This window comes from Melospiza georgiana, chromosome 8 (genome assembly GCF_028018845.1).
Source record: "Melospiza georgiana isolate bMelGeo1 chromosome 8, bMelGeo1.pri, whole genome shotgun sequence".
Taxonomy (NCBI): Eukaryota; Metazoa; Chordata; class Aves; order Passeriformes; family Passerellidae; genus Melospiza; species Melospiza georgiana.
Genome location: NC_080437.1, coordinates 16970965 through 16997960, shown reverse-complemented (window position 1 = coordinate 16997960; position 26996 = coordinate 16970965). Strand labels below are relative to the sequence as shown.

Below are 26996 nucleotides of genomic sequence, written 5' to 3'. Positions count from 1 at the left end.
AATCATAAATATTACAGGAGGCTGAATCTCTGCAAGTTTTCCGTCAGACAACCTGGCAGAACAGTGCTTTTTTGCTACATTAGAGTGCAGTATTCAAACATATATACTAAATAAACTCCACAAGAATAACCTTCCCTCACTATTCATCCAGACAGAAAAGAGGGGAGAAAGAAAGTAGGACTCCTTTACTTCAGCACAGAATTTTGACCAATCCAGTATTTCTACTTTTAATTTTTAATTACATTTATGATATTTCCTGTGGGTTTAAGTCATGAATGCAGTTCCAGTATGCTGGGAGGAACATAAATAGTTATTCCCAAAGGGATCTTACAGCTGTTATGCATGGGTCAGAGACTCTGTGAAACGCAAAACCTGAAACTTTAAAAGCTTTTTAGCCCACATCCTTCCCATTTCTTTTCAAAGGCAGAGTTAATGGATAATGAATGACATTGCCCCATATTTTGCCCAGAAGGTATGGAAGTAATAACTCCATCTAAATAAAGTAATATTTTGCAGTAAGCAACCCAGTCCTATCACAGTATTACAGTCCCAGAACTGCATCAGAAATTCCTCCCTGATCTAAGTTAACTCATCTGCCACTTTGTGCTGACAACAGTACAACTGAAGACCAGAGACATGAAATTGTTTCCTCTGCAACTCTTTATAGAGGGATGAAAGAGAGTGCACCTTCACACTGCAGCAAAATAGTCTAGCCTCCTAAATCCACGTCTCTTTTCTGACATGAGACTGCTCAGGAGGACTTGAGGCCTTCCCCTCACCAAATCTGAATATATCAGTCCATAAAAATGCAAAAGATTGTGCACTTACCTTTGATCACAGTCTGGTGAAGGAAAACACTCATCAGTTGCTTCACTCAGGAACAAGGTTCTGTTTTAAAAAAAATAAATAGACAAAACAAAATTTAAAACAAGATTCTGTTTAAAAAAACAAAAAAGAAAACAACATTTAAAGCAATCTTTCCCTCTCTCTCTTCCCTAAGTTAGCCTTCAGCAGTGTTGGTAAACATTTACTTAGCAGGAGCACCTCGGCTCTCCACAAGCAAGGTAATGATTACATTACACTAAACAGGACATGAGCACAGATGGAGGCCCTGACAACAGCCATGTTGGCAATGACTAGACAATGACACAGGGCTGCACTGCAGCAGGCTCAACTGTGCATGAGTGAGAAAGAGTGGGGCAAGGTGAGAAGTGAAAAATGCAGGGGGAAAAATCCCCCAGTCAACAAACCAGGATCCTGGATTTAGAATCACAAAGGAAAAAGAAAGTTCACAGAACAAGCAAATTCAGTATGAGCTGAGAGAACTGGAAATGCCAGCACAATCTGAAAGGGATTTCTCACACCTGTTCATTAATTATGTCGTCTTTGAAACAACCAACAAAGCAAACTATAACACGTTACCTTCTTTTGTCTTAGCCACAGCTAAATCAGTTCAGTAAAACTTCAATGGTGTGACAAAGTCTGTGTAGTCTATTCCCAAAGCCTTCAAAATTAGGTATACTGTGAACTAAAAACAAGCTACCCCAAGGAGGGAGTCACACCCTCCTCCACACCTCTGCCTGGCTGGTGATCACAGGGATGGCAGCACTCTGTGAAGCTCAGCTGAAGCTCAGGAAATGTGTCTGTGTACACACACACTGAGCAGCTGGCCAGGGGGGCGTCTCACGAGTCACCAACACCCCCAGGGAGGGGCACAGACTAGACTGCTCTAATTTTACTGTACCTGTTGGACAGCCTCTGAAGTCAGATCTTTCACATCAGGTACCTCTGTAGCCTTCCAGTTCACACAGACCCTGATTTAGCAAAAGTTCTGACCTTTGAGTTTCCAATAATCTTTAATATCTCTACAGCCAATTACTGAACAAGAACCACACTTGCCCTGCCTGTAAATATAACGAAGCACACCCAGCTCTCTGCCTTCCTCACATAATTACAAGAGCAAAAGTTTCTCCTCTTTCCTGGTTAGATAAAGATTAGTTTAGTAAAAAAAACCACCTATCCTTCTGCAGGACACAATTTTTCTCTTTTCTTTTGATCTATAATTCTTGTCTTCCTTCATTAAATAGTTTGAGAAAGCAGAATAAGAAGCCCTGCATGCCTGGCCTCCGCAGATCCCAAAACACCAGTGTAAACATTGGAACAGCCAGATGAAACCACAAAACAACTAAACTACAGGAGATGTGAATGTTTGATTTCACTGTAAAAAGAATAGACAACTAAAGAAACGTTTTTTTCACAGTACAATCCCATGAGAGTCATTGAGAAAAACAGTCAAATTAGGAAGTTAATTACTAGCAGAATTTATAAAATTCTACCCTCATGGTAGTAGGTAAGACCCACACAAGCAGATACACCAACACCCAGCTACTAGCATTTAATAGAAGTTTCCCATAGGGGCTGGCTCTCTGTTTCACTGCAAAGTATCTTGCACTCTCTGGTGTAAACTATTACCAAGATGCTGATTTGGAACAGGATACAGTATCACTCTGATCTAGTTGATTTTACTTTCCAGAATACAGAAAACTTGAAAAAACCCAAAAGAATTAGCAGATAGCAAATACAGGGGAGACGCTCAGAGAGGAACGTAAGTTTCAAATAACTTTGTCTTTAGCTTTTAAAAATTAAACTTACTCCTGCTTACAGAAACTCAGAAAATTGTTATAGGAAGGAGGTGAAGAAACTGCTCTTTGTGCCAATTCTCCACTAAGGCATGTCAAAACAGATACAAGTAGAAATGCAACAGAGCTTGGTAAGAAGGTGGCAGAATTTAATGCCAGCTGAATGGCATAACAGGGAATTTAAACTGAACGCAATACTTGATAAGTGATTAAACACAAAGAACAGAGCAATATTATCAACCAGACAGAAAAATCTATCAGTAAAATAGACTGGACTTGGCCAAATCTGATTTTGCTACAAGATTTATTTTACAGAACCTCAATTAAAGGAGCATGAAGTCATCGTGAAAGGGATGACACGGTTGTCTTTCCACAGAAAGCCAAGTGAGGTGGCAAAAAATTTACCTAATGATTTCCCATTTCCCTCCTCCATACATACTCTTGTGCCTGTGTCATCCCTGAGAAGCAAACAGATCTGTATGTTTGCAAAGCCCTCAGCACAAAGTGTACATTACACCATTATCAACAGCTGCTTAATACCAGCTCCCAAATGCTGAACAGAAGAGGCAACCCCACATTTCATCTCTAGGCATCAAAGCATTTACTAATGGAAACGAAACTCTGCCTAGCACACAATTAAGTGATTTTGGGAGGATGTCATTAACTCCAGAAGCATCGTGTCTTTTCCCATGTTTGTATTTACTTGCAAATTTACCAGCCATAACAGTGGAGTGGGAAAGCTCAGGAGCTGGTATGCCAGCCAGGCAGGCTCCTGCAGGAACTCCTGTTAGTCAGGGTGTGTACCATACAGAGACTCAATAAGCAGTGACATTTGTATTCCTGACAGCTTTATTTCTTCAATCACCAGTCACAGTGGAAGTTTCACTTTACTTTTTTACTCCAGAAAAAATAAAGGCCAAATCTCAGTATAACAGATGCTGCCTGGAAATCCCATGACACATATGAGAGCATGTGTGTGGTCCCCCTTCACCATTACAAGATAAAACAGCTTTCAGGAAAATGAGAAGGGTACTTGGTTTTTTTAAGCATAAAAACCTTAATATTTACACTAATCAAATATAACAGGGTCCTCTTAGTCAGAATAATAGTATTCACATAGGAGCCCAACCAGGCAGAACTATTTTCCCATGAAGATCTTATCCTCAGTCTGGGCAAACAATCCAAGTCACACCAGACAGACAACAGTTCTACCCTGTATGTCTCTGTAGTAATTACACCAAAGAAACACTGTCCTTAGCTTAAAAATATTAATAATTTTAAAATCCCAAAATACAGCAAAAATATATAATGATAAAGCATACATGGGGAAAAGAGAATATAGCTTGATATAGTCAAAACATGCAAATATTTATAGGAATATGAGAAGAGAAAGAAATATAGAAATAGAAAGTATGACACAGAATAGAAAGCCCTACTTACAAAATGGTGGAAATTTTAGTTAATTTCCGCAAAAAAATAGAATTCAGAATAGAAACCACAGCGACTTAAGGTCTGTATTCCTTCAACAAATACTTTATTAGAATTGTGCAGTTTTGCAGTTCAAAGCTGCAAAAAGATGAACAAAGATAGGGCTGGCTTTCTAGTGGTTATAGGAAGTAGAGTATAGATGGACTGCAGCAATCAAACTGGAAAAAAGGAAAATATACATAGAGAAGGAGAAGAAGAAAGACAAAGCTATCTGGGAATGAGTGAAACCAAGGAATAATTATCAGAAAATATTACTGTCAGAAACTGCAAATCCTCAAGAAAAAGGACCATGCAGAAAACTGCATTCATTGCCAAAATCTTCCATCTCCAAGTGAAAGAAATGGAAACTAGGCAGCAAGGATATACTTGAAATAGTTAATTAAGGACATCGGACAACAAAACAGATGTGTTCTGACATGAACACATCTACCTTAACATATTTATTTGAGACTACACCTGAAACACTGCATCCAGCTCTGGAATATCCAGTACAGGAAGGACATCAACCTGTTGGAACAAGTCCAAAAGGTGGGGGACCACCAAGATGATTAGAGGGAGGGAGCACTTTGCTGTGAGCAAAAACTAAGAGAACTGGGACTGCTCAGCCTGGAAAAAAGAAGACTTTGGGGTGACTTAACTGTGGCCTTCCAGTACCTGAAGGAAGTCTATAAGAAACATGGAGACAGACTACTTACAAGGGCATGTAGTGACAAGACATGGGGGAATGGCTTCAAACATAGTAGGAGGAAATTCTTTACTGTGAGAGTGGTGAGACACTGGAACAGGTTGCTCAGAGAAGCTGGGGATGTCCCATCCTTGGAAGTGTTCAAGGCCAGGTTGGATGGGGCCCTGAGCAACCTGGTCTAGTAGAAGGTGTCCCTGTCCATGGCAGAGGGGTTGGAATGAGATGATCTTTGAGGCTTCCATTCTGTGATTCCATTATAGTTCCTTTAATACTCATTCACATACATCCAGCAGAATTGGTTTAGGAAGGGAAATGTTTTCTGAGACACACTGAAGCTCCCAAGTGAACTTGTATTTTTCACAAGAGAAAGCAGTCTAATTTTCAAAGTCCTAGATCCGATCTCTTAAATTGCTCCTCTCCCTCCGGTATGAGGGCTGTCTTCAATGTAATACACCAGCAAATTTTTCACAACAGAAGAAAAAGGCAGAACCACCTGATAATGGAGAACCATCAAGGTCACAGCATCCAGCCCTGCCAGATTTCAAGAAGTGTCTGGCTAACATTCTCAGGCCCTATGATGTGATTCTTGGGGCTCTCCTGTGCAGGGCCAGAAGCTGGACTTTAATTATACTTGTGGGTCCCTTCCAACTGAGAATATTCCAAGGTTTTATGATCACTTTGATAATGTTAAGCAAATGGCTTAGTACAGTTCATCATTCATCCAATGCCCTAGTTCAGATCTTGCATGTCCTTCCAGGGCATCGCCTTGCCTGTGCACAAAGGAAAGGATTCCTCCCTAGGAGCCTATTCATGGCACAAAGGGCAGCTGGCCCAGGCCCTGCCTGCCACAGCATGGCTGTGCTTGCAACCACGCTGCTCTGAAATGCCCATGGCCCTGACTGCTTCAGCAGGCTGACTTTCAGAAAGGCCAATACAAGCAGTGAAGTGTTCAAAGAGTGACACTGCCTTTGCCTCTGCCCTTTTCTCTCCTGTCATCAGCTTAGCTGTAGGCCACCAGACAAGCAAAAAAGCAAACCAACTGCAGCCAAGGCCAATGGGGAAAAAGCTATCTGTAGCCTTCTTCCCAGTGCTACAACCTAGCAGCTGAAATCATGTCACCTTTGTGAGAAGAAATTTGTAAAGAAAGGGGGAATGACTACAATATTACAAAAAGATTTCTCCTGGTTCTCATTTGTTTTTGCTCTCATCAGGTGGTAGGAGGGACGCAGCCTTCTCAGCTGATTAATTTCCATTGCTACTCTTCCCTTTTCCTCTCCACTCCCACCCTTTGTGACTGTTCTTTAACAAGCAAAGAAGAGTCTTGAAGAAGGAACAACTATGATTTATGTATTAGATAGAAAAACCTTGAATGACTGTCAGTTTCCATCCTGCCACAGAGCCACTGCCTCCTGGCAGCAATGTTGTAATTAAGTTGATAGCATTGAGTATTCTCTGAATTACTGGGTTAAAGTAATACAGCACTGTATTTAAACCTTTCACCCCATTCAGATAATTTAAACAATTCTGCTAATGGCTTGTTTAAACTAATGCTCCTCAAAGCATTCTAAATTAAGAGCACCCAAAAGGACTAGACACCTAGTTTGGTACTTGTCTTTTCCTGGTCCTAGTAAACCATGGCTCACACAGTCAAATCAATACCTTATCCCTCTGTACCTGTCGCAAAGCCATTGCTATCTTAAGAAAAATAGCATTAAAAAAAAGCAGCAAACAAATAACCAGATTCATGAAAGACAATCATGTGTTATGTTTCCAGATAGCCTGAAAACACCTAGGTGCCCAAATCCCACAGGAATGAACTTAATGTCAACCAAAAGCTACATAAAGGTTTTGTACCTAAATGGTTACCCCCAGTGAATCAGCTGACAGCTACCACGGAGAATTTGCTTCTCACATTTTATTCTTCTACTAAATAAAGAAAACTAAGCCAGAAGTATGTCAACTTTATGTTTTTCCTTTATCACTGTCAGTATTTGATCCGGACAGTGTTGCCTCTTCAGGTTCCTTATGCCTACTTTTATCTCTGTCTTTTAACATAAATGACATGCACTCTATATTGCTGAGTACATTCCTCCAATATCTCAGATGCTGTTGGGAAAAGAAGTATAAACAGCTCCTTGCTTCACTTCACCCATGAGCCTATAATGATATGAATTCTGCAATTCTAAATCACAACTCACCCCCACTAAGGAATGAACTCAAACTAGAATTAACATCGTTCATTTTTATAAAGGAGGAAACCAATTAAGCCAAAAATCTATACATAAATATAACATAGAAAACACATTTTATATGATGGTAAAGACACGCTGCAATAAAGAAAATGGAGTTTTGCCCATAATTCAATGTAAATCTGCTGTTTAGGCAACTTTCTTCATATGCACTTTGAAGTTCATAGTAACCTCCAAGATGCCCAAAAGGTGGCAATACCACAGCTGTCTGTACAGAAAAGAATGTACAATAAAAATAAATACTCAATCCAATAAACCAAGTAAAAAATTACAGATAGTTTTCCTGGATACACACACAGAGAACTGAATGAAATCCAAATCTGGAAGAATAAATATAACATCTTGAAGCCAAATTGGGCAAGACTTGTTGCAGATTGCCTGTATCCACACCTGTTTTATTTCCATACATGAGAGAAAACAGGTTAAAAACAAATCATGCTTTTAGGGGAGTGAAGGGAAAGAAGAAATTAAAACTTCCTACCCAATTACTTATTACATGCTTGCTTAGTGTTCAGCCCCAAATTCAGCTTAGCCAATGCTCAGAAACAGACATATCTTCAGGATTTTCCTCACACTTCAGGAATGATAGCCTTCTTTCTCCTTCCACAGAGGCTTCTCAAGCTCTGCTCCTCACTGCTGCTACCTTCCAAAATGCCCAAATACCTGATTGCTGATGATTAAGATTGCAGGTGCAGTCAGTTGATGAGGAATACACAAATGTTGAACAGACTGTTCCCTCCTCCCTTGGGGCTCCCCATTGTCACTGAGGTTGACTGTATAAGTGCTCAAACTGTCACCAAACTTTCCCACATATGGAAACTGATACCTGATACACCCAGAGAAATCTCCACTACCATATATGCTTGTTTGGGAAGTATATTTAAATACACTGTTTTACTCTATCATTCTGCTTCCTTTTTGTTTTCTGGCATGCAGAGTTAAAACAATCTGTGGCACAAACCTATTTTGAAAGACTACAAATGATGCAGTTGCTTGATCCTTGTACATTATGCCTGGGAAAAAAAATCTTTGCATAAATCAGTAATCATGAGACAATAATACAGATTATGGATACTGAGAGAGCAGTGCCAGAACAATCTGAGGACAGCATTATCAATTCTTCCGATGCTAAAGGTACAAGGAATTGGCTGCCTAATTTTACGTGATTTTATGAAGTCAACAATCTGACTGTGGTTGAATTGTAAGGAAGAATGGCATCTGAAAAAAGGTACATATGATCAACCAGCCTGAGTTCAAGGAACATCACAAATGCTTTGAGATTAGCAGTCAGAAAAGTCTGCAGATTCTCTAGGACACTGGGTTATGATCAGGGAGAAGTGTCAGTACTGACAGACTGACTCATAGAAACACAACTAAAGCAGCTCTGTGTGGCATTGTCTGAGAGCCACTGACCCAGAAAGGCACTAAAGCTGTACATAACACTCCCAGTGCAGACAGCACCCAGCTCTGTGCTCTTCTGCTGGAAGGGAAACACTGCATGAAGCTCCACAATTTTACAGCTCACATTAACAGCTAAAGGAGCTTTGTGCTTGCAATGAAATAAAAATTCCTGCTCACCTTCTTAATTTCCTTTCATATCTCAAGTTAAAAGCTCTCTGCTGCCATCCTTCTTTCTCTTCCCCTCTCTTACTCTATCCTTTCACAGTAATTCTGAGTCAATCAGATTGAATTCCCTGTGTTTCCATGCAAACATCTGACTTTCCTGGCTTCACAGGAATCTCAGCAAAGGCCCCCCTCCCACTCCTCTCATCCCAAGACATTGAGGCATGCACAACTGTCCCTGAGCATCATTTCAGAATAAGGCCACACTTGTGTTTTTAAGAGGGGCATCCAGCCAGCTGGAGCTTTCTTTATGGCTTCACTAAGTGAAAAGCCTTTTAGACTTGTAGACTGAGCCAAAACCTTGACCTACCATGCCCTTGTGGGGCCAACAACATTCTCCCACTACTTGAGAGAGAAAGTACATGAACTGTCAGTTTGGACAATGCACTCAGGCACATGGTGGGACTCTTGGGGTGTCCTGCACAGAGACAGGAGTTGGACTTGTTGATCCTGATGGGTCCCCTCTAAGTCAGCATATTCTGCTGTTTTATGGTTCTGACTCTATGCAAAAATCATGCAAGTGAGTATTATCACTGTATGCTATCAGTGTTTCAGTAGAAAAAAACACAGAAAGGTCCCATGTGCAGGGCAAATATTTTTTTAAGACTGAATCAACTCTGCTCCATTTTAAGACAGTTAGAAAGAAATATTCTAAAGCAGAAGATTTGGTTTGAGTTTCAGAACACATTCCAGTGTGAGAATCTGATCAAATGCTTGTCAGAACCATCAGAAGCATTTTCACTGAATTGAACAAGCACTGGGTCAGGATCTAAATCTGTGTTATGCCAGTATTTGTACATACATTTACAGATATAAACACCATGCTGTACACTGCTGTTGTAATTTTTTTGCATGTAATTGTCTAAGCATTACACATGAATCACAGCAAAGGGTTGGGTTTTTTTAATAATATTTAAAAATTCCTTCTCCTTTGGGACCCAGCCATAACCCATTCTTATCTCTGTAATAACATAGATTTTCATCTCACTAATCTTCTTCCATCCTCAATACAAAAAGAGAATTTGCAAAGTGGATGACTAACCAACCCCTTTTCAGTAAAGCATCACTCTGCTTTGGTGTTTTGACACTCCTAAGCTATATTTTTCTACTCATTTTTTTTGAAAATGCAGGTTCCTTTTGTTTCCCTAGATTTACAACAGACAAAATCAGAGACAATGCTCCATCTGAGTTACCTCATAAATCAGCAAAAACTTAAGGGGAAACTGCCTTTACCAGTGCAAACAGAAACTTGTCCAGCCTTAGATAACAAACCATCTTGCTGGTGAACTGCATAACCCTCACACTGTCCTGAACACACCCACGCTCCCATGAACTAAGGCACCTGCAGATTATAAGGCTTTTCATGGGAAACAGTTCTTTTCTCATTCCTTCTCTTCATCTTAACTACCAATCTAACCTGAATTGTATAAACCAAAGGAAAATAACTTCCCAATTGCCAACACTTAAACCACTTTGTACTTCCAACCACCATTTTCACCAGAAAAAGGCTCTGCCATCTCACCCTCACCCAGACTCAAGTCTGACTCAACTGTCAAAAGAAGAACAGAACTGCTCAAATACAACAGCATTTAGGCCTTCTGTCAATGGAATAGCAGAGCTCTCCCTAAAACAGGCTAAGTGTAGTTTTTCTTATCTACAGCACAGCAAAACTGAGGAAAAGAATACAAGCTTGGACACTTACCATGTCAGCAGCAGAACTGGGCATGTGAGGACACAGGAACAGAGTTCACAGGCTCTAACCATTGCCTTTTTGCCTCTGGAGCACTATTTTGTGTCCAACCAGAGCATTGCCCTAATTTTCTCCTCCCATGGAACACAGGCCATGTTCTCTGAGGTTCCTGGCATAGGCCAGGGCTGAGATTGTGATGCTCTCAGGGTTTTATCTTCCAGGTGCCATCCTATATCACCACTAACATTAAATATCCTACATTCAATATAGGTCACCTCAAGTGTTTACTAAAGGGAAAAGGCAGATTTTTATGAAAAAAATAACTTCCCACTAAAAATCACAGTTCCTTCCTTTTTCTTCCTAGCACCTTCTCTCCTATTCCAGCTCATCCTCAGATTTAATAGTTTCCCTACCAAAGAACATCCCACACTGCATCACAACATTTAGAAAAAAAATTTCTGCAAGAAGATTAATACCTTCTTACCTAGAAGAGCACAAGTAGTTCTAATAAAATCAGATTTTAGAGTTTATCTGAGCCATCTTTTCCCGTTTTCAATGGCAGCTAGATGACAGTTTTCAGTCTCTTTCACTGCCTTTCTTGTCTATCTCTGCAGGACTCAAGCTAATAAAGCCTCCCATTAATGAAATGACTATGCCAAGGTACTGGCAGATGGTCCTGTGTTCCAAGCACATCTTCCCATTCCCTCCCTCCCAGAAGTCCTAATCTATACACAGTGTAATCGCCACAAAAACATATGCTCCCTGACAGAGAGCTTCCCTCCCATTATCTCTGTACTCCAGGGGATTGTCCCTGAAACCTCAGTGACACAAAGCAACTCCCTTCCTACTCAAGTCTCAGCTTCCTGTATGCCTGAACACACATTCAGCAGGTCATGGCTGAAGTACCTGTACAAGGCTTAAAATCCATATTAATCTGTCTGTGATACTGCCCACAGCCTAGGCTATTTCTAAGTAAAATGCACAGACACAAATCCCTACTTTTTAAAAAAAAAGAAATATATAGCTGATATTTCTGATGTGCAACACTTTGTTACTGCTTTACTTACAGGTTCCTAATAACAGTGCAAGAGGCTTTCTCAAAGACAAAAGCCATAAAGGGTAATTTATTACATTGGTTACCAGGAAATCTCTTGAGCAACACTTTCACTTAAATGCTGAGTCAGTTACTAATTGAGTATCTCATATATCTTAAAATAATCTGTTTGTTTCATCTGCTGGCTCCCTCTCCCCCATCAATTTAATCAGATTATTGTGATTGATGAATTCATTAATATGGTCATTGTATCCTGAGAGCAGAGCAACTTCTAGAGAGAAAGCTTTAGGAAGGAAGAGCAAATATCTCCCTTTTGCACACACACAGATAGCTTCATGCAGAGGAACAAAAGAATGCTATCAGTTTCAGCCCAGCTGTGGGCAGGGCTGCACAAAGGATATTTCTAGACACTTCAGATCACTGTGGCTGCTCTGCAGGACTCCTTCAGAGAAGATGAGGGGTATGATGGGAACAGGCAGGTCAGCATAATATGAAGGGTTGTTTTAGCTCTCAAAATTGACTCCAAACCTTCTGAAACATCATTTCTTTACAGAGGAAGAGAAAATTTTTATTGTCACTTCTTCTCTGCATTTAATTCCAACAGTACTGAATAACTTTTCCACACTCCAGATAGGGAAAAACCCCTAACAGAAAGTAGAAAAGCTTCCTTTTAATCTTTGCTGCCTCCTTTTCAACTTCAAGTTGAAAATCTTCAAAGTAAGACCTTTTCTCATACCTCCTAACACCTCAAGTCACTGACTGTCATAGGGAATAACTTCAGCTTAGTAACTCCAAAACTATCTACTTTACAAAAGGTGAAAGAGTTAAAAAGCTTGTTCATTTTCAAGTGAAACAAAAACAAATAGGTCTAATGCAGGCAACAGTGGACAAGAGAAAAACAGTAAGAAACATTCGTTAGCCAGGAGTAAAAATAAGATAATTATGTTTCTGTATCTATTGTCATTCAAAAAATAAGGAAGCAAAAATGCTTTGATAGCACATTTCCCCAATCTTCCCAAACACTACAGGAAAGGAAAAAAAGTCAAGAATTTGGCACTTACCAGGAAAATCAGTAACTACAGAAAAGCATGCCAGAGCACTGCTCAAGTTCCCAGGAGCCATCATCTCAGGAGCTGAGGAAGAAGATATAAATGACCTCTACTTGTGCTTACTAGATGTCTGAAACTGTATTCACTCTCCCTTGAGCTGTAACTTTATATCTTTCAAAAACTTCATAAATCAGATGAAAAACATTTCTTAAAAACATCGTAAGACATGAAATTTCTAATGAAGAAATCTAGACTCTACCTTCTGCTGTCAGAGCAACAACCAAGGTGACACTGAGCATTTGAAGATCAAACAGGCTCTCGGGTGAGCATTTCTTAAATGAAGAATTTGGATGAGGATTACTTTGGGAGGATAGCCAGCCTGATAAACAGCAGCAAGCAAACAGGAAAAGCTACTTGTTGCAGGCAGAAATGCACAACAGGCTTCCAGAAACTAACCGAAACTAACCACACCATACATAATTAAAGCAATTCATTACAGTTACATGGCTTCACACATTTGGAAATGCATTTTCCCATTCTTAAGTCTGGGAGAAGTGTGCTTATTCATGAAAACTGAAAGGGAACGTGTACTAAACAGTTTTGAAAAATTCTAGAACAAAGTGTGAGAATGGAACATTTGAGATGGCATTATCTTGCAAATGTCTCCAGATTCTTCTCTGGTCACTGTGTGGGCAGCACATTCCCAGGACAGAGAGCAGGGTAGGCGGGAGAAAGGGGACTGTAAAACTATTCATGAACAGAATGTCGTCTTTACCCGCTGAGGTTCACTAGGGACCTAGTGGAGCTGTCGGGAGGAGGGAGGGAAAGGGTTGTTTCCCTCAGGAAGTGAGGGCACACGGAGCCTGACACCGCCCGCCTCGGAGGAGGCCGAGCCAGGAGAGCGCAGCCCCCGCCGCTCCGGGCCCACAGAGCCTTCCATGGCTCGGCTCGGGCTGGGCCCTCCGCAATCGCCTTTGGATGTGCCAAGTGCAATCCTTCACGAGGAAAGTTAATCCATCACAGTGGAGTTCTTACAAAACAGCCAGCCCTTTCCCCATCCCCCGCACAAATAAAAAAATAGAAGTCTCATCACCTACACTTCCCCTGAGCCCAGCAAAGCTTAGGGATGCTCTCCGAGGCAGACAAACCAAAGAGGCCAGTGCAGACCCTGCGCTCACTGCTGTGCTGACAAACGAGGCCTATGGCACCAATGCCTGCAGAGTCAGGTCCCCACATACACCATCTCTCACCTAGCTGCTGCAAGCACTGGAGCCATCCCAAACTTTCCTGCTACAGGGAACATCAGAAAATGCCCCAGCACACGGCACATTAATTCTGAATTATAATGCTGGTAGAAATAGAAAATGCAGACCGCACTCTCTAGGGAAGGACCCTGCCCAGTATTTTGCTTCCAAGCATCTTCTGCCAGCAGATCCTCCTTTCCCCCACTGAGCAGTGCCCTCTGTGACACAGGGCAGCTCTACAACCAAGGCAATGTGAGAAAGCAAGGTCTGTCTGGGGCTCTGACCATGAGGACAGATTTTGCAGCTGTGGGATGAAATAACATGCAATTGCTAACAAGTGGATGATAAGCCCTGAGTATGTAGCAGACAGCTACTAGTACAGGCTGCCTATGGACACAACAGCACTGAATAGTGCCCACAAGGCAGGGGGCAAAGGAAAAGGTGAGGGAAACACAGCTGAAGAATCCTGATAACTGGTTTATCTGTGCAGCCCATCGTTACTCCAGGTATCTCTCACAGCTGAGGGACATGGAAATCAGCCCTGCCCCTTTAAAAATGTTCTCCCTGTGAGAGACAGAAGATGCATTCATGCACGGTAGACTGCAAAAATGGTAAGAGTGAGTGTTTGGGGTCTTCTGAGTTCAGGGTTAATTTCTATCCCATTTTTAGACCAGTAACATCTGGGGCTCAAGAGGCTGATGCAGGATGAAGAATGATATAAAAGAGAGAGAAAATTACTCTGCCATGCAAGAAGAGAATGATCTAACAAGCAGAACTGAAATGCAATAGAATGACAGAAGTCAACAGGCTGCAATCACAGTGGGCTACAAACCAGAATACATCACACTAATGAGGTAGGAAAAGATTTGTCATATGCAGAGGATTACAGAGGGTATAATAAAAACATTTTCTATTAGGAGAAAAACAGAATCTAATTCATATAGAAACAACTTTCCTATCATACAAATCATGGTACAAAATACAGAACAGAAATTCAGAAAGAATGGCAGGTAACTGATGTAAAACAAGCTGTTTGATAAAATCATAATACTGATGACAGAAAATACAACTATTTGAACTAATCAAACAGAACAGTAGAAAACGATTTCAAAGATTTGAAGTCACAAATGCTGTATTCTAAACATACAGAAATGGTAGTGCAATGAGTTTTTGATTAATAAATCTGACTTCTGCAGCTTACAAATGAGTTCAAATGAAGGATTTGGGCTTTTGTGCTGTATTCATGCAGCATCCAAAACAGCTAGCACTGACCTGTGGAGGACTCTATGCACTTTGGCAATACAAACAAACAGACTGTAATCCAAACAGTAACTTCACATGTACATGTATTTCTCTCAGAAGAATTTAATTATGTAGAAGAAACATGAGGACACATTATATTTAAGCAAAGTACTAAACAGTGAAAATTATAACCACCCATACTTCTTGTTGAACAGGGTCATAAATAAATTACTAGCTCAAAAAAAGAGGAAAAACCAGACACCTTAATGAAGGTCCACTGTGTGCTCGATAAAAAATGACAATAAAAATACACATTAAGTTATATTAAGATGCATAAGAAACTAAGAGATGAGTAGTACAAGAACTAACATGTGCATTCCACTGTGAAACATTGTTCAGTTCTCACTAGTTGATCCTAAAACAACAGAAGAACATTGAAGTAATGGATTGAAATTACTAATTGACGAAAACAAAGACAACCACCTGAAGTCTGTTTGGTTTGGGTTTTTTTGCTGTTGTTGGGGTTTTGTTTTTTTTTTTTTTGTTTTATAAACTCTAACATGCATTTAAGAAGCACATGAAAAAATCCTCAGCAGTCAAGAGGAGAGGCTGGTCAGATTAAGAAGTATTAATTTAGTTTCCTAATAAAAGAGCAAGGGAATACATAATGCTACTCAAGGCAAAAAATGTGGGTAATTGGAGATTATATAGTTACACATCATACACAATTTATCCTGTAGTGCTTACTGTAGCATTACACTGATGTTAAGAAAATTATAAAATATTGATATTTGTAAGTAGAATATTTGAGTTAGAACAATAAACAGCAATCAGAAAAAAAGGAAACACGTTCATTTCAAAGAAAAACATAACAGTAAACACCTAGGATAAATGTAATATAATATTTTTCTACAGAAGTTTTTTCTTAAACAGAGCTATTGCTGACAAAGGAAAGACTTGGAATGTTGATGGACAGATGCTCTGATCCACTAAGGAAAATAGAAAATACATACCAGCAGCAGTTTCATCTGCAGAAAAAGCCACATAAATAATATCACTATGGAGTGATAAAAAGTCTTATGAAATGTGCCACAGAAAGACAGAACAAAGATCTTCTGGTTTAAGCTTAAGGAAAGAGACAACGGGACGACATACAGTCAAAGCTATAACAGAAGGTAAGATAACAGTAATAAACAACACTGGACCAATCTTTTTAAAATCAAGGAGGTTTTGTACACATTTTGAGCATTTCTGGAGATTTTTTATATATGATTTGAGGACCAAGACACTTAAATATGAAGGACAGACCATGTTGGTCCTGCAGCAAATATGAGGAGAATAAGGAGAGAGAAAACAGAATTTTTGTTGCATGCCACATGCTGTTTACCAGTAGTGTGGGTGGTTGGTGTTAGGCAGGAACGGCTTAAAAAAAAAAAAAAAAAAAAAAAAAAAAGCAAAAAAAAAAAGCCACTGAAATACCCCAGCAAGAAAAGAAGCATTCTAACCCTCTGCTCTCATGTTTTCATCTTTGCAACTATTTCAGCTACATAAAGACAAAGTGATCTTGCAGGTAGTTTGTTCCATCATTTGTGGTAACTTTTCTCACCTAAAATGACTAAGCTGGCACCATGTCTTATGGTCTCAGGGTACCTCAAGGGCTGGCTGCCCCAACAGAAAGAGTGGAAAGCCCAGGGCACTTAAGGGCCACACATGTATCTGAACATGGTGGGCAGAGCTGTGTGTTGGTGACAATCCCAAGCAAGGAGAGTGACAGAACAGGTCTAAGGGTCACCCAAACGTTCAGTTCATAGCAAAAGGACTGAACAAGACCGTGGGGTCCATCCAGGAAACAAGGCTGGAGACAGAAGAGGAGACAGGCACACCTATCATGCCACTCAGACTGGGACTGAAGGCTGAGGCCTGAGTTGGAGGAACTCCCTGGACTCCTGGGAAAACAAGGGCACAGGTAGAGGCCCAGAATGAAGGTTTTCAGGACATTGGTGCCTTCAGGGCTGGTGCTTAGTTGCTTTCTGCAACCTCTGAGTTGCAGAAAGGACTGAGAACATCTGAAGGAACAGACAGATGATGTGCCAAAGATCAAGGGTGGTTTATATCATACATTCTACTGTCCCCATGGGAATACTCAGAAAATTACAGATCTCTGAGGGTTTTTTGACTCCTGGGAATATATATAAAATTACAGATATTTGAGAGCAGTTTTCTTACAAATTATGTAAACATATTCCCGCCAGAGAGGGTGGGGGAGGATGGGAGGTGTAGGGAATTGGGAAATACTTCTTTCCCACTTCACCTGCACTGGAGTGCTCTTCTGTAATTGCTCGTTCAACCCATATACTGGCCTCTTTATACCAGTGCAGTCTCCACTCAACTATATCTTAAAAGGTCTGAAGCAGCATTTTGCCTCCAGCAATCACCATCCCAAGTGTTCTAAATGCTCTTGACAATACAGGCAATGCAGCTGCACACCCTTCTTCAAGGCTCTGCTAGTGTCTCTCACACCCTCCTCAAACACAGCTCAGGGAAAGGGAGCCTCACCTGCAAGAGAAGGCACTCCTGCAAGTTAGGGAAGAGTGAGGAGGTGTGATATGAACAGAAAACAGCAAACCTAAAGAGAAGATAAAATCTTGTGGACTAATTCCTTCCACATGAGCAGTGCTGGGCTTGTCTACATCGATACTGTTGTTTAAAATTTCCTGTGTTGCAGTGCTGCCAGTGCCCGCGGGGCTGACGCGCGAAGCGCCGCTCTGCACCAGTTTCCCAGCACTGCCATTATTCCACAGCCTCGCTGCCGCTCGAATGGGACACATCCGCTCCTCGCCTTCCCGGGACTTCCCTGCTTTAAAACACTTGACAAGCATGGTTTTAAATTTAAAACCATAACAACACGCTTCTCTGCATGTTGGAGGAAAAATCCAGGCCCAAGGGTATAATTTCATACATTCGGTTAAGCCATGAAGAAAGGTACTGTGGATGCAGAAAAAAACCAGCCTTCTGTGATTTGCTGGGGTTTGACACATAAAACTGCAAACACTGAACTTACGATTAAAAATCATACTCCTAGGTTTTTTTTGGTCAAGTAGCTTAAAAATGTAAAAGTACACAAAGTTGTTAGCAATGTTCAGCTAAGTGTTACAACACACTGACCTCTACCTTAACTCACATGGCTCTAACTTCAAAGCCTGCTTAAAACTATTTAAATACCAACATTCTTAAGCATAGCAGACATGCTGCACACTCAAATGGAGCCAGCCTGCTGCATGTGAAAGCCAGTTACTGTAGTTACTCCCCCTTATTTCCCAGGCTAAGCTTACCTGTTCTCCAGAGCAAGAGTTTCCAGTTACATTTCTGACTGAGAACAGTGGTGTTTCCCTGCTCTATCACCGGTGGACTACTACTTTTTATTTCCCTGCCATGGGCTGACCCTGGCTGGATGCCAGGTGCTCACCCAAACTGCTCTATCACTCCCCTCCTCAGCTGAACTGGGAGAGCAAATATAGTGAAAGGCCCATGGGCCAAGATAAGGACAGGGAAATCACTCACCAACTACTGTCATAGGCAAAACAGACTCGACTTGGGGAAAAAATTAGTTTCATTTATTACCAATCAAATCAGAGTTGGATAATGAGAAATAAAACCTTATCTTAAAAACACCTTCCTTCTTTCCAGGTTTCACTTTATTCCTGATTTTCCCTACATCCCCCCAGCAGTGCACAGTGAACAGGAATGGGGGTTGCAAGCAGTGCATCACACATCACCTCTGCTGCTCTTTCCTCCTCACAGACAGGACTCCTCACGCTCTTCCCCTGCTCCTGCACAGGGTTTCCTCACTTGAGAATGTCCTCTACAAACTTCTCCAAGGTGAATCCTTCCCAGAGGCTGCAGGTCAAGAACTGCTCCAGCGTGGGGCCCTTCCAGAGAGCGCAGTCCTTCAGGAACAGAGGGGTTCCCTGTGGGGTCCCAAGTCCTGCCAGCAAAGCTGCCCCAGCATGGCCTCCTCCCCATGGGTCCACAGGCCCTGCCAGGAGCCTGCTCCAGCACAGGCTTCCCTCAGGGCCACAGCCTCCTTTAGACACTTCCACCTGCCCCACTGTGGGGCTCTCCATGGGCTCCAGGTGGATGTCTGCTCCACCATGGCCCTCCATGGCTGTGAGGGCACGGCTGCCTCACCATGGTCTTCACCTGGGGCTGCCATGAAATCTCCACCCCAGCAGCTGGAGCACCTCCTGCCCCCCTTGTGCAGGGACCCTGATGTCTACAGAGCTGTTCCTCTCACATCTCCTCACTCCTCTCACTGGCTGCAAACGCTGCTGCACAACTTGTCCCTCTCCTAATTCCTTTATCCCAGAGGTGTTACCACCATCTTAGATGGGCTCAGCCTTGGCCAGGAGCAGGTCCATCTTAGTACCAGCTGGTATTGGATCCATCAGACACAGGGAAAGCTGATAATACCTTCTCACAGAAGCCAGCCCTGTAGCCCTCCCTCTAGCAGAACCATGCCATGAAAACCCAATAGATTCCCTTTTTGCCATCTGCAGTGGAGGCTAGCACAGAGCTGCTTTGTTTCTAGTGAAAAGTTAGCACCATTTCCCCAGTGGCTCTGCAGGTGCCCTTTCAATTGTGGACGGGGAGGAACCAAAGGCTGCACTGAAATTCCAGCGTGGCTCTCCTGCTGTACACGTGGCAGGTGTACAGAGACTCCCTGCCACGACTGACTGAGCAGGAAGGGCACTGGGGAGTCCACCTGCTTGTCCCATTATAGAGGCTGTAACACTACAGAGATTCCTTTAAATAAGAAACATACAAGGAATCTGAAAGTATTACTTACAGAAGGACAAAACAGCACTGGAATTTTTGCAATTATCCATAAAATTAACCAAGAACAGAGCTCTTGTAAAAGCTTGTGTCTCTCAAGATGACAGCCAAGCAAGTAGGAAAGCCTGGTCTGCTAAAGGTCTTCAACACAGACTTTCTGGAACTTCCAGCATCTTTTCCACTGCATTTGTTACTGATTCTGTGTCTTGAAGGACACTGGAGCAAAAACACCACATCAAGAAAATTATCTGCCATCAGCAGTGATTATAAGGAAATGCCATAGTTGAACCAATGTCAAAAAGAGTTTAACTGCCTAACTATCTAATGCTTAACATACTTTGAGCAGAATACTTCAAATCCAACTTCTCAATCATCACTTAAGGCAGCCATTATTAACATTTTGATCTCCAGAACATTCTGCTGATATCTGCTGGCAAAAGAAATGTTTAGTAACCTGAAAATTGTCCAAAGGGTAAAACTGCAACAGCTCATTTCAGATGCAGCTATGAGGCTGCAAAATCAAGAGCACAATCCCAGAGCAGCAATCTTCACAAGAATGTTATTTTGTTTTTTAGACTCTTCTCCTTTCTGTCTTTTAAGGGTCCTGGGTGCAGTTATGATACTCAAACTAGGACTAATCACTATGTACCCCATAGATTTTCCCCTTGGTCCTTACTGCTGTGGCTCAAATATTTTTAACTTCTCTTGAGAACCAGAGCATAGACAGATACACCGTTCACAGAGACCTTTTATTCCAGACTGCTGGACTCCAACACACAGTCTTCTAATAAAATTATTTTTAAGACTTATGTCAAGTCAAAAATGTATTAAATTCCTGTCTTCAACAAAACCAGAACCACTCTCTCCAGCCTAGAAGACACATACATTCCAACATAAAATTTTCACAACTGACTTTTAACTAAAAGCCTTAGACCTTGTGCTTCTAAGTAATAACCTGTTCTCAAAAATATTACCTTTGAACACAGTTTTCTTTAAGGGTGAAAGAAAAAGGAGAAATCTAGATTTAAAGAGTGTGTGAACACATGGGGAAATAGGTACTCTGTGCTTATAAATTAACCAGTGCTTGGCACAAGTATTGCATTTTTCCATATGTTATCTTCCTTGCCTCCAAAGGAATATATTTTAGTCCTACCTACAAAAGGTACATACAGCAGGTTAAAATCACATACCTTGAAGTTTACACACCAGCAAAGGACTTCTATATACTGTCACCTTCTCCACTCTACCCCCAGTGTAACTCTCAGTCTCTGAGTGAGGTCATTATCCAATTGTCTGCAACAATCTGTTCTACATTCTAGATGGTTGTAGTGTAACCTCAGAAGAGCTAGGGAATAGACAGGGAGTAAAAGCTGGATATGAGAGACCACTCCAGCACTAATACCCCAGATCAATTACCAATATAGATCCACTGCATTAAAAATCTCCTGTTTCTGAACCCTTTCTAAAAGCCCCCTTGAGCATGCAATCCTAATGTACATAATGACAGGATAAAAAATGGTAGGAAGGAGAGGAAGAAGAAAAAAATCCTAAACATAAGAAAGTTACCTAAGAAAAGATAAATGTATTCAAATGGACAATCATAAGCACAGTAAAATCTAGACTGAAGCAGGAATTCAGATACAGGTTTCTGGTACCTGATCACAGAATCATTGAGATGTCTTGGCTACTTCTGTAAGCTTTAAAACACAGAAGCCTGCTACAGCAAATCTTTCCATAATATCCACTGGAAATATCTGAGTACTAGTTTATCTTGCAGCTTGAAGTTATACCTTCTTTTGAAACTTTGCTGAGGTACTTCAATGAGGAAGGCTAAGGCAGGAAGGGACCCCAGGCCTTGCATACAGGTTCAAGTGGTCTTTCCACTGGTTTATTGCAGAGTATCCTGCTTGAGCACTTTCTGAGATCAGTTCAGAGCTGAAATCAGTTTTTCCCTCTCTCAGACATGATACTATCTCCTCACACAGTAAAAATTACTGCCTTGGCAAGAAACTTACAATGCATCACCATAGGGTTAACTTCCTTTTACCTTCTACTACTACACTTGAGTGCAGAGTGCTGAGCTTGGCTAAAAGCTTAAAGGCCATGAATAATATAAGAGAACTCCACTGGGAGGACCCCTAATGCCTCAGAAAGCTTCACTAGATCTCACAGTTCAGTTCTCACTTGCCATATCCCTCATTTCCTTTAAATGCTACAGTCCCAGTGTTAAATCCAGCTGGAACTCAGAGCTCCAACATTTAGCACCTTCCCAGCAGCAGGCAGCCAGCAGCTTACAGAGGCTCCAGGATCAAAGGGGGGCAGCAGGGCTGGGCTCTGCAGCCTCCTGGCTGTGCCACCCAGCTCCTCCACCGTCTCAGCCTCTTGTTAATTGCTCCTCAGATTTAACTTTTGCCTTCAGCACTGCACTATTAATCCTTCATCCACCTTTGAGTTATAGAGAAACCAACAAATTCAAGAAATCATTTTCATATTTGGAAAATGTACTCTTTGCTTTCCAGGATGGCTGAAATCCAAGTGAAGTGTTCACCTTGTAACATAACACGGACATCAACCTTACAAGATGGCCCATGAAACATTAAACTTGGGAAATTTGACAATAAAACGAGTTTTGGTTACAAGGAAACCCAGACAGGTGCATGCAGGCGAGTCTGAAAGTTATCTGATGAGCCACAAACTTGATACATCACACATCTATGAAATTACATATAGTTCATAATTGAATCATTCCAAATCAAATCAGGAAAACAGAACCAGAATTACAGGAAATACTGGGAATCTCAGGCAAATTGCTTTCAGTGTCTGCACTCAGTTATGCTATCTGTAAAATACAATCAATAAGCATAACCATTAAGGAAATGCAAAACGTAGTAGGTCTAATTCTTAAGCAGAAAAAATTAGGCAGGTACTTGTTAGATCTCATGTGTCAGATATCTGCTTTGCACTACACTACAACTATAATCCAATTTCCAAATACTGAAAAGGTTGGAAAGTGGGAGCTGGAAAAGCACATTATAGGCAAACAATTTGAACACAGAAGAATCCTTAGATTTGCATATGCACAATTATGATTTGAATTAGCTTCTCCTGCACACATAAACTGAAGTAACAAAATACACAAAAACAAACTGTGAGGACTAAAGGAGGAGTGTCTTAACTCATAGCTATGAAGATGAGTAACACCACACATGGTAAAAAATGTCCTCTGGACTTCAGTATTTGGTTAAGTCTACATGACAGGAGATTTAAGTGATGCTGCAAGTAGTCACCAAAGAATAACTAAAGGTAAAGATGAGAAATCACAAGACTGTGGTTCTAATTTTAAAAGAGAATGAAAGAAAAGAGGATCGAAGGGCACTGATGATTCTAAGACTGAATGAAAGCATTACTTAAAAAGTAGTTTGAAGCTGTGATTTGAAGTCCTTTCATACAGAGAGACCTCCAGAGGGTTAACTCAAACCTTCTTCTGCAAGCTATGGAAACTGAGTTTTGTGTTAGAAACCACTAGACAAGTACACTGTGCTCATCACTTTAAGTTGTAATACCAGACATCTGCTGGAATGTAAAATGTCCTCTAGCTCTTTAAAATGTATAAATTTGCTTTGGCCATTGTATTATCTACACATTTTCCAATTCATCCATGACTGTGTGAAATGCTTTGAAATGAAAGATGCTACGCAAGTGCCAAACGTTACAGCAATACACTAACTTAATTTGGACATGCTCCAGCATCTCATGTCAAGAGTGAGCTCATGTTAGAGTGAGTTCCTTTATTGAGACATCTGCTAGGAAACCAATTTAGCCAAATCAGAGTGTATGATAATGAGTGCTGTTTAATCAAGACAGTATTAACATAAATTTTAACTTGTGTCAAGTAGCTTAATAGCAAATTACTGAATGTTAAACAGACATGGAATTTTTTACCCTGGTCTTTTAATAGGCAAATTCTTGAGTAAACAAAAATGTACAGTTTCTTCAGTGTGCAGTCAAAAAGAGCTAGATACAACCAAAAAGAATTGAAGTGAAGCAATGCAAGCCCTGCAATCATAAACTTATTTTCAATTTTAAAACGGTTCAGTACTGGAATGCTCTTCGTCTTTCAACTAAATGTAAGATTTTTAACAGGAGAAGTACATCCAGATGTGCTTACAATGAAAAAGTAATGAAAGGTATTTTTATTAATTTCTGGTTTTTATATGTATATGACATTTCTGATTTGGACACTTAATCCTGAACAGCTTCTAACATTTTATATGGATAAGCATTATATGGACAAGTGTATTTCTGGCCTCAGAACTGTAAAGACAGCTATAAACAATGGGCCTTTCCAAGATAACCAGGGTTACGTGGTTTCATATATTACTGTTTGTCAGAGAAAAATAACAAAAACTTCTGGCATTCTGACTCAAAACTGTTAGGCACCAAAATACTGATGGTAAAGAATGACAGTACACATCAAGCAGAGGTCTCTACTGCAAAAGCCATAACATAGTGACAGATATTGCTTAAGATATTCACTCTTAAAGTAGTGGAGATTCCCAAATTCAAAATTATTAGTATAATTGACTTGTCTGAATTTCAGACTATTCCACGATATAGTGGGTTAGTTAGCGTGTTAAAAAGCAGAACAGCACTTACAGCAAGAACATGCAGTTTCTAAGAAAGGGAAGAGAAGTAAAGGAAGAAAAAAAAAAGAAAAAATAACAGGGAACAGCTCAGTACTACAAATTGTATGTTCTGCAGGAAAAGATGACAGATTTTTTAGGACAAGGGTATTAGCAAAGAGACAAAATAAAGTGGTTGAAAAAAATAAAACAATTGTTTTTAGGGTTGTGTTAGGCACCTATATAAGAGGAAACTTTCTAAACTGGTGAAAAAAGCCAACCCCAGCAAGAGATTGGTATCAAGCCACATGCTTGTGTTCTTACCCACCTTTAAATGGTAAGAAAAGGGGCAGATCTGTGGAACTCTTTCAAAAATTGAAAGCTTCTTAGTCCTCCACACTGTAGCAGATGTTGAGATGGACATGTGTATTGTCTGAAAGGAAATGTCTCAATATCCCAGCAAGTACCATACCAAGGACATGGCAGAACAACTACACCCTGCTTTAGCGGAACAAGTGAATCTCTTCCCCAGGGTGCTAGGACAAACTGTGACAAAGAGCAGCATTTTTCATGTGACACGCACACACAAAGTATCCACGGGCAGAGGACAGGAGAAGGAACACGTGGTTTCACAGAACACATGAACACGTGCATGAAGTGGATGTGGGTTCTAAATGATTACAAGAGCACATGCAAAGGGCTACGATGACAGTCACTAACGACCCAGACTTTTCATCTGCAGAGCTTAGAAAGAGCCGTGACTTTCAAAACAATCACATTATCAGCACTAAAGCCACAGTTAAGTAAGACTCATTACTTCCACTGTCACTTCATAATTACATTGTCTCTGCCAAGAGTCACACTCTCCCAATCCTACTCCGTCCACTCTTCACCTGTGCAAACCAAAATCTCAGTAGAGAAGAAGAGGGCCAAGTTTTTCCATGTATCTAATTCTCAAGGCAACAGTCACCTTGAGAGGAGAAAAAAAGGGAAAGTGTGCTGTTGCTGTGGAAACAGCATGAGAGCACACATCCTATCAGATCAAATACCTCTTGGAGGACCAGGCACACCACTGAACAGTTACTGCAACTTCCCCCAGCGTGCCTGAAGGGCCAGAACAGGGAACCCAGCCAGGCTGGATGTCTCCAACACCGCCCAGATTTCAGATCTCTAACAGCTTTTCAAATGTGAGTTCCTTGCTATTCTTGGTGAAAACAACTACCACTGTCTGAAGGCCCTAAACTGAGAAGTGGATAAGTTGCACAGCCTTCTTAAATCCCTGAGATATGTATTAATACAGAATACAAGATATGGTGTTTAACAGAGAACTACAGAAATGCCTGGGCCCAATCCAAAGGTTTACAGGCTGAATTCAAAAGCAATGCTGATGAATGGTAGAGAAGAAAATAAACCTACACCCCAGCAGAATTCTTCTGTTCCTTGTTCCCTAAGAAATGAAACAGAATAACTAGAATGTGAACGTGCCATTATAGATTACATGATAATTAACACTCAAAAATGTCTAAACTAAGACCATGTGGGTGAACACAATATCAGACTACTCTAATCTGAATGACTGGGATTTAAAATCCCTCATGTATAAACCTGTAGTTTTATTCCTCTCTCCATTCCCTTTGAGGTCCCTTAACTGAACTACTACATTAACAGTGAGATGGCAAGAGTCTAATGCAAATCAGAGAGAGCAATGTAGTTAAAAACAGTGTTAATGAGAACATCACTGACACAAAAGCCCTCTAGGTTTTCAAGAAGTGAGAAATTGCCAGGTGTCAGTATCAAAACTCCTGGTATTACCAAAGATTAGTGAAACTAGCAATCAGAAGCAATTTGATAGTCTAAACCACTGATTTTATGAGGACATTTTAAACACCAGACAAAGAGAACAGGGAATTGGAACAGGTTATAAATTTGTTTATAAACACTGCAATGCTACCAGACATTAATTCCCACAACTGCATCTTTTACCTTCCCTTCTCATGCCTGCAAAACATCTCATATTAACAGAAACTAGACCACTGGCAAGCTAGAATAATGATTTATTTCACAAGGGTGTTGTGAAGCTTAATTCATGTTTGTAAAGCCCTTTGTATTATGCCTTTCATCTACTGTGGGAACCTCACAGTATTATCAATAAGGTCTTTCCTACAGTAGTAGGGCTTTGCTAAAATAGCTATACTAGCAAATCTGCCTAGTCAAGATGTGGTTTACACAGGCAAAAAAGTTATTTTGACAGAACAGATAATACTAGTTCTCTGACAAAAACATGCTAAAGCAGAAGCACACTTTTGGTGGTATCTAACTGAATATAGCATAGGATATTGTATGTCAACTAAGGGTGATTTCTGCACAATCTTAACAAAACAGTTACACTGAAAAATCCTGAGGGCAACACCATTTGGAGAGTGCAAATGAAGGGTAAGTATTTCCTGCTTTCACACTACCAAGCATCTGTGCTCATTTATTCGTGTGAACAAGCTAGAAGCAAATTCTCTGTAAACAGATCCCATTAGCAGCAAATGCATATGACATTACTATTTTATCCAAAATAATTGAAGGAATG

At 40.7% G+C, this 26996-nt stretch overlaps 1 protein-coding gene across 4 annotated transcripts in view; it reads right to left on the bottom strand.

The window, feature by feature from the left end:
* Positions 1–26996, bottom strand: part of NDST2 (N-deacetylase and N-sulfotransferase 2) — a 126678-nt gene that overhangs the window by 50217 nt on the left and 49465 nt on the right. For 3 of the 4 annotated variants that reach the window (XM_058029332.1, XM_058029330.1, XM_058029333.1), the window contains one exon: positions 829–888. The gene's annotated coding sequence lies outside the window, so the exon portion shown is untranslated. Of the gene's footprint in view, positions 1–828; positions 889–12489; positions 12562–26996 lie in introns of all 4 variants that reach the window. The other variant, XM_058029331.1, reaches the window with a different exon arrangement.